We start from the raw sequence: 7,869 nt of genomic DNA, 5'->3' as shown, positions 1-7,869 counted from the left end.
ACAAGAGGAAAAGAAAGACTTATTTGAATGGTTTTCCCAGTATTCATAATAAGAACTTTAAGTGTGTAATGCAAGAGAAGTCAGGATTATATCCTTAGGTACAATATGAGAGACAAGTAATTGCTAAAGCAGGAAGTGAAGATGGCAGATCGAGATAATGATCTGTGTAAAACACGGACGGGCTTCCTGCCCGAGCTATACTTCTGAAAGCCACACTCGCAACAGCATGAGATGCTGACCTGTAGGTGCCTCGCTCTCCAATATAGCTCTTAATTTTTCGGATATATCTAATCTTGATTTCTGTCAAAAGTTGAGACATGTTGAATTAGTTCCTATTCCATTTCACACAAGGACTTCTTTAATTTCTGATCATAAATGGAAGTTAATACATATTTAAAATTCATTTAAAATCTACATAATTTTAGAATCATGCATATAATATTGAACAATATTATCAGCAAAAAAATTGTACCTGGTAATCCAGCTTTTAAGATACATAGAAATGCTACTGCAATTTATAACATTGATTTTACTACTTTTAGAGAAAATAATTCAAGATCTAATTCTGAAGTGCCACTGAATTTTCAGCTGGAATTTCTTTAGACAGATATTCTCACTCTCTTCGTTTTGTGAATTTCAGTTTCTCTCTTAAATGGAAATATGCCACTTTTGAAAATAATTCAACTAGGTTTATTTGAAACACCCTCTTTTTAAGAGGCTAATGATAAACATTGAAACATGGATTTGCACAATATTTGGCCTGGGGCAAAGCTTCCCAAACTTCCCCGTGCCCTGGAATGCTCTGAAAGCCTTGTTAAAAATGCTGATATACTGGTTGCTTCCGTGGACATTCCACGGAGCCGAGGAAGGCCAGGTGCTTTATGAAGAACGCTGGGTGGATCCGATGTGGGAGTCTAACGGTCACACTTAGAAGATATTGGTCTAGGGCCACCACAGGCTTCATCAGCATGCTTATTATCAAGACAATCTTCAAATTTTAATACAGAACCTCTGCATTATCAAAATCTTCAAAATATAATAAAGTTTGGTTTCTGCTAAATTGGAAAGTTAATATTCCTGGTACCTTGGCCTGATTTAAATATACTCCCCGAGTAACACACAAAACTCTTGAGACACGATTTCAATAGTCCCTGGTCAGTGTAGATAGAGACTAGAGTCGGACACTGAACTTCATCAAGCCAATGGCATTCAACCAGGACCCCCATGTGGGAATCTCACACGGGCTCTCTTCCTTCCAGAATCCTCGTGGTTTATCTTCAGTTCCAGTGCATTCCCTGCCTCCCCCCCTCAAAGTCTTCCTCTGCCAGTTCCCTCCGTCTCTGTAGATGCTCAGCTCATAACCTTCTCACAGCCTAATTTTTTCCCTCCTAGAGATTGTATCCAAGGATGAAAGAGGGGAAGGTGCATCCTGGTCTTGCATACAATACATTTTGTGGATTAAAAGTGCTGCATTGGGGCCAGGAAAGAAGGGTTAGATAAACAGAAAGAGAAATTCCGGGTGCTAGCTCTTCCCAGCCCAATCTCTGCTTTCTCCCAGTCCACCTGAGAAAGGTTGCTTACCTTTCCCCCTAAACTAACAAAACCCAGAGAGACTAGACATCGGGGTCATTGGTCTGTCAGAACTTGCTTACACCACTCTGATTCCTTAGCCATCTCGTGGCTCTCACCTCCAACCCTCTTCTCTCAGGAATTCATCACACTGCACAGCACACCAGGCTGCCTTCATGGTATGTAAGCCGAGTGTACCAAAGTTTCAGTTAAGTGAGCACCTAGCCCTGGACAGTGTGGCCCAGTGGGTTGGAGCTTCGTCCCACAACCCAAATGCTGCGTGTGTGATTCCCTGTCAGGACACATACCTAGGCTGGGGGTCCGACGTCTGGTCTGGGCTCATACGGAGGCAATCACTTGATGTTTCTCTCTCACATCCATGTTTCTCTCTCTTTCTCTCTAAAAGCAATAAAAAATGTCCTTGGATGAGGATTTTTAAAAAAGAGAAAAAGAAAAGGCATGTAAAATATTTTTAGGAATATTTCTCTTCCTGCCCCACTGAGGAAGCTTTGACTCTCAGAGCAGGGCTGTGTCTAGCGCTGTTTTGAAAACATGCCTCCTAGAGATGACTGCTCAGACCTCGTGGGACTGTGGCCTAATTAACTCCTGGCATCTGGGTTTACCAGTAATCCAGGTTCAGGCTCTTACAGAGATCAGTGGTGAGTCAAACATGGGCTTGGAGTGGCAGTAAAGAATTAAATATCAAAATCCTGTGCTGGATTTAAATGTTCTAAAGTCTTAAGAAAGTTTTTTTGTCTCCCTCTTTGCATTTCAAATAAGTACAATGGTCCATGGCAGGCTTTGCTTGTTTTTTGAGAAAATAGTGTATGAGTATGGATTGCATCACACATGTGCACGTTAAGAGGGCTGGTTGTATCAATGAGGTAAAGAGCTTTTGTCTCCACGTATCTTCAGACAGAGAGGGGACTTCTTAAATCAGTCCCACAAACACACTTGTAGCAAAACGCAAAACTCACCTCTCTGCTCACATGTCTTGTAGTCGGTGTATCACAGGCAAAAATTTTTGGGAGACTGGACCCTCAACGATCTGTTGATGATTTGGGGATTTTCCAAAGCTCACTGTGAAAGCTGGTTCCTGTAATCAAGTGTGACGTGGAAATGGTACTACCATCAAACTCAAGGAAGCGCCGTAGTTTAATGCTTAATCACATTGCATTTAAGATCATTTGGACGTCATGAAGCTACATCTTGGAAACAGGAATCTGAGCCTTACAGCTGAGCAGACCTTATACCCATACGGACTTTTAGCTTCCCAGCACTTCCGTATGCAGGTGTGCTTTCAGGAAGTTGGCATGGAAAATACTTATTTATTAATTACACTTAAATGATTCAGAAAATACATACATATCATTAAAATGTCAATGATGACAAACAGTACTGCCACGGTCCTTCCCTTGTGAACTTCTCTCTCTCAGGGAAAAAGTCTTGCCCCTTCACCTGTCTCATGAATTCCCAGAAGAATCCCCAGCTGCTAAGGTGAAGCGTCTTCATGTTCTTTCTGCACACTCTTCCGATTGTCCGTCCTCCACGGTGCTGTGCGTGGGTGTTGTCCGGGTGACAGAGGGTAGGGATCAAGCTGGATTTTCTACGGGGTCGGTTTACAGAGTAAATTCTGAAAGGGCCGAGCAGATGATTTACATATTTAAGCTCTCTCATTAAAATTATGGGGAGTAATACATAGTCTAAGGATTTTAACATATACCTAGCTGGTCACCCACACTCACTTGGGCATTTTCGTCCTCAGGAATTCCATCTACTAGACACAAATGGTTTTGCCAGATTCTCTAACCTATCATGATACCTCGAGCAAAACAACTGGTGTCATTCAATAAAGAGTAAGGATCCATTAAAGAGAATCCCATTATTAAGTGTTATATAATCTGCAATGCAAATGAGAACACTGTTTCAACATAAAATGGAAATCTGAAGGAAGCTAAGGTATTTTCTAAATCCCCCCCCCCAAAAAACCAACTAGTGTTTTTCCTAAGATTTCTGAAAATTCTTTGAGGTATCGACCCAAAATTGTGGAGTAGTCTTTGTCTTCCAACCTAGGAATTCAAACTTCTCACCATGTGGACAGACCTAGGAAGAGCAATCCTCACCCTCTGGTAGAGTGTTGTGTTAAAGTATATTTCAGTGTTTGTTCAGCTAATTCTTACGCGTCTCCAATTTTACTGGATGTGATGTTTTTATTGGGGTTCAGAGAAGCATAGCTAATAACATCAGCGAGCTTTGTAATTTCTCACTGCCGGTTTTCCACACAACTTACATTTTTGTCACTCAGACCGCACCATATTGCCTCAACAATTAATCTTAAAGCACAGGCATAAGGGGACTTTAAAACAGACCCCTCCTTGAGATTTTGTGTTAAAAACAGAAACGTTCCCATGAGTGAAGGGGGTACGTTAGCTTCTATAGCCTCGGTCTCTCCCCTAAGTCTCACTCTTCTTCACCACCACCCCCCGAAAAGGAATGAATTACATTTCTCTTCTTGTCCTTTAAATGAATAGCATAGTTTGGGTGAAATTATTGGGCAATTGCATGCCTTTTATGCAGATAATGCTATTTGATGAAAGCGGTGTTTTGATCTGCTAAGGATAATACAGACCCAGGGTTGGATTCATTGGCGAGAGTAAAGCTGTCTTCTGTGATAACTTCATCTCAGCATGAGGTCAGCCGGGGAAAACTGGGATGGGGGATTAAAAATGACACAGTCGGAGCAGTATTCAGTTCCCTGCTGGGCTCCTGGCTGCACACTATAGCTTATGTTTCTGATCTGTTATGGTATTGTCTGCCTTTCTCTCTCAGAGCGGAAAGAAATTGCTTAAAACTTTTCTTTTTTCAGCTGGAGGGATTAGTTCTGTGCAGCTTTTTTAATTAAAGAAACTGTATCTTTTTCAAGGCAATTTAAAGCTGCAAGGCAAAGACCATCAACATCCATAACTTAGTACTATTATCTGCAACAAAGTGTAAAAACTCTAAATTCGGCATTCGGAAACAGACTCCTGTTGTATTTTTAACCTTCAGCGTCGGCTTGGGCTCCTAAATGAAGAATAGTAAATACATTATTTCGTTCAAGTCCTGAAAACGTTTCCCTAAGTAGTAACTTCCAGCTTTGCCTTTTAGCTTAGCTGAGCTTGCTTAATTAAATCTTCATGATGATAGTGAAGTGCACTTGAAAATAGTGTAAGAGGAAATAGATTTGACTGCATCCCCCATTCTTTACCCGGAGATCATTTTTAAACATTTCCATTCCACTGAAAGTGATAACAGTAGACAACGTCTGCTTAATATGGGCAATTTGCATTTAAACAGTACAAAGCACAACATTATCGTGCTCTTTCCTAACGAACTTCTGCGTTGGTGATCAATGGTCAGCATCTCTGCTAATCGGAGGGGAGCATGGATTGAATCTACCCAATGTGATAATGAATTTGTTGGGATGTGTACATTAGCTCAATTTAACCCAGGTTGATGCTGAAAATCCTCGAATGTTTCAAATAAAGCCCATATGGTTATCACTTTCCAAAGCACAAGGCTCTGTACTTGAGTTGCAAGGTACACATCTCCGTCTAAGGTCCGTGCCGGATCAATTAGAAAGTCCTCCCTGCGCAGACAAGAACAGACCGGGCTTGTTCGCCCAACACCAGCCGGACCCTGCTCTTGAAGAAGTGAAAGAGCAGGCGTCTTAGGCGCTACGCTTCATACCGTGAAAAAATCCCGAGGAAATTGGGAAAACAATAGGGTTCCATAAATAATGCCTTATTAAATAGGAAATACTTAGAGTATCTGCATTTAATAGGTGCTTCCGCTACACACATTTCCATATTTCAGGAAGTGCTACCAAATGTGTTGTTTTTTACCTTTTCCCATTATGCTTGTTTTTACTGCAAATTGTGCTTCCTGAGAAAAGTCAACCAAGTTTGGAGGTGGATTGATGGGGCTTGATATCGTGACTAGAATTTTAAAACTATGTGCCATTAAAAAACTATCGGGCAGGAAAGTCAAAAAGGGTATTTAATAAATATCTTTTCACAATCAACTTCACCTATGATATATCCTTTTTTAAAAAGACAGAAAGAATGACTGAGTTCAGTGAAGGCATTAAGACACTGTATTCATGATTCACTCATTCATTCGGCAACTCCTCATCCAGCATCTTCTACACGGCAGCTCCTTGTGCCAGAAGCAGTGAGTCCAAGGAGGCACAGGCCAGGGTATGGTGCCCGGAAGGCCCCGTGCACTGGGCAAGGCCCATGCAGAACAAATGAACAGACGCCCACGGTGTGTGAGCGGAAGAAAAGGCAGACGGAGGAAGCACTTCCATTGCTCGGTGCTTCAGGGCGTGGGTGTGCCAGCAGCTGAGAGTGCATCCCAGACCAGGGAGGAGAGAATAGGACGCTTCTGGGAAATAAGGACACAGGACTGGGTCTCATACTGATTGATAGTCACGTGATGGCTTTTTCTAAACCTGTGTGCAAGTTAACTAACAGACTGGAGGGGAGGTATCTAGCGGACACTGCATGATTGACAAAAGTGTCCAGCGTCACTACTTTATGATAAACATTGCCTCCACTAGAGCCCACCTTAAATATATTATATACTTATACCCTGAATGCTCTGTATACTGTGTGCCTTAAATACAGGACACATACTGCTTCCTAGGAAAGTTGTTCATAGAAAATAGGAGCTTTTCAAAGGCACTCCATGATAACTATTACAAAGGTTGCATCTTTTAGTATGGAATCGTTTGAAACATGCATGAAGTTAAACCCACATTGAAAATGCCACACGTGACCAGTGTCTCCGTGTTCAAAATCTGACAGGGAAGTGGCTCTTTCACGAGGTTCAAGCAAAAGCAAGTCAGCAGCCGGGCCGTGGTCTGCAGACTGTGTCCTGACCAGAGGTCAGAGCCCAGTGGTGGTGGCCGGAGCCTGCAGCGGGACACAAGCTAAGGCCCTGAGGAGGCCCCGCCCATCCTGCTCCCATGGCCAGTTCTCTGGGCAGCTCCAAAGTGTCTGCACATCGAGAGAGGCCTGTCTCGCTTTAATTAAAGCAATGGCAACGCATTTCCCACGACAAACAGCCATTTCGCTTCATGACTTTGTCAGTGATAAAACTAGCATATGTGTTTTACAGTTCCCATCAATCTAACAGCCAAGAGAAATAAATTACTTGGTTTTGCAAGGGGGGATCCCCCAACACCTGACAATAACTGCAGAGCTTCTTGAGACACTTCAGTGTGAGAGTTCAGTGCTGGAGCTGCCAGCAGGACGCAGAGAATCACTTGCTGCACACCATGTGATGTGCTGAGCCCCCGCCCCCCAGGGCCTAGGGCTGGGGCTCTCTTCAGTGACCAGCAGCCTTCAGCTTGTGTTTTAAGCAGAGCATCCGCTGGCAGGTAACCTCCTGTTGGACATACATAGATTACTACCTTTCCTGGAGTTTGCAAGGGTTGTTCTGGAAGTCTGGGTGCCTCAGCTCGGGCTAGGCCATCCATTCCTCTCCTCATCAGCACCTAGAGATCGTGGCTCTTGATTTGGAACTAACCGGCCCCCCCAGTCCCACCAGTCTTTCCTCATTGCTAGAGTGGATGCCAGAAGTCCCCAGGATACCTGTGAGGACTAGCAGTGTCTAGGAGCCTCCTGGGAGAGCCTCCTGCCTGACCCTGACCCTGACCCTGGCTCTGACTGGGTTCCACTTCTGCAAGGCTATAAGGCAGGCCCCTGCGGCTCCCCCCAGGAGGGCAGTGAGGTGGGGACAGCTGCCACCCAGCCTGCTCGGCTCCAGGTTGTGTCCGCGGGACAGGAGGAGCAAACCGACAGCCCCCCAAACAACAGCATCCGTGGGAAGGTGCTCCTTATGCTGCCCTAAGTGGCAGGCATCACCTTCGGGAAAGGGAGGGCACTCAGGGGAGAGGTGCGTGGACCGCGATGTTGGCCTTGGCCTCAGAGGAGACCAGCCTTCGTCCTTCTCCCACCCACCGCAGTCTCGATGGCACGGGCTCCGTGAGGTCCTCCTAGCAACCCACCTCCCGCCCTGCCCGGCGAATCCAGTGGTCCAACCTGCTCTCTGCTTCCTCCCCCGCACTTTTTAGAGGGTTGCATTTCCTGGGGGCGAGGGGATGCAGCAGGGGAGCGCTCAGCAGCATTTTTTTTCTTTCTGGAGAACTGTGTATCAGTGTGACACGGGGGCCCACGGGAGGGCGGTGCCACCGGCCCGCTCAGTCCCATTATCCCTCTTCACAACTGGCTGCGTTAACTCGGCAGAGGCACCAGC

Source organism: Artibeus jamaicensis, unplaced genomic scaffold (assembly GCF_021234435.1).
Source record: "Artibeus jamaicensis isolate MK-2021 breed Jamaican fruit bat unplaced genomic scaffold, CSHL_Jam_final scaffold_833, whole genome shotgun sequence".
Lineage (NCBI taxonomy): Eukaryota > Metazoa > Chordata > Mammalia > Chiroptera > Phyllostomidae > Artibeus > Artibeus jamaicensis.
The sequence above is the reverse complement of the archived record's forward strand: the minus strand, read 5'-3'. Positions refer to the sequence as shown.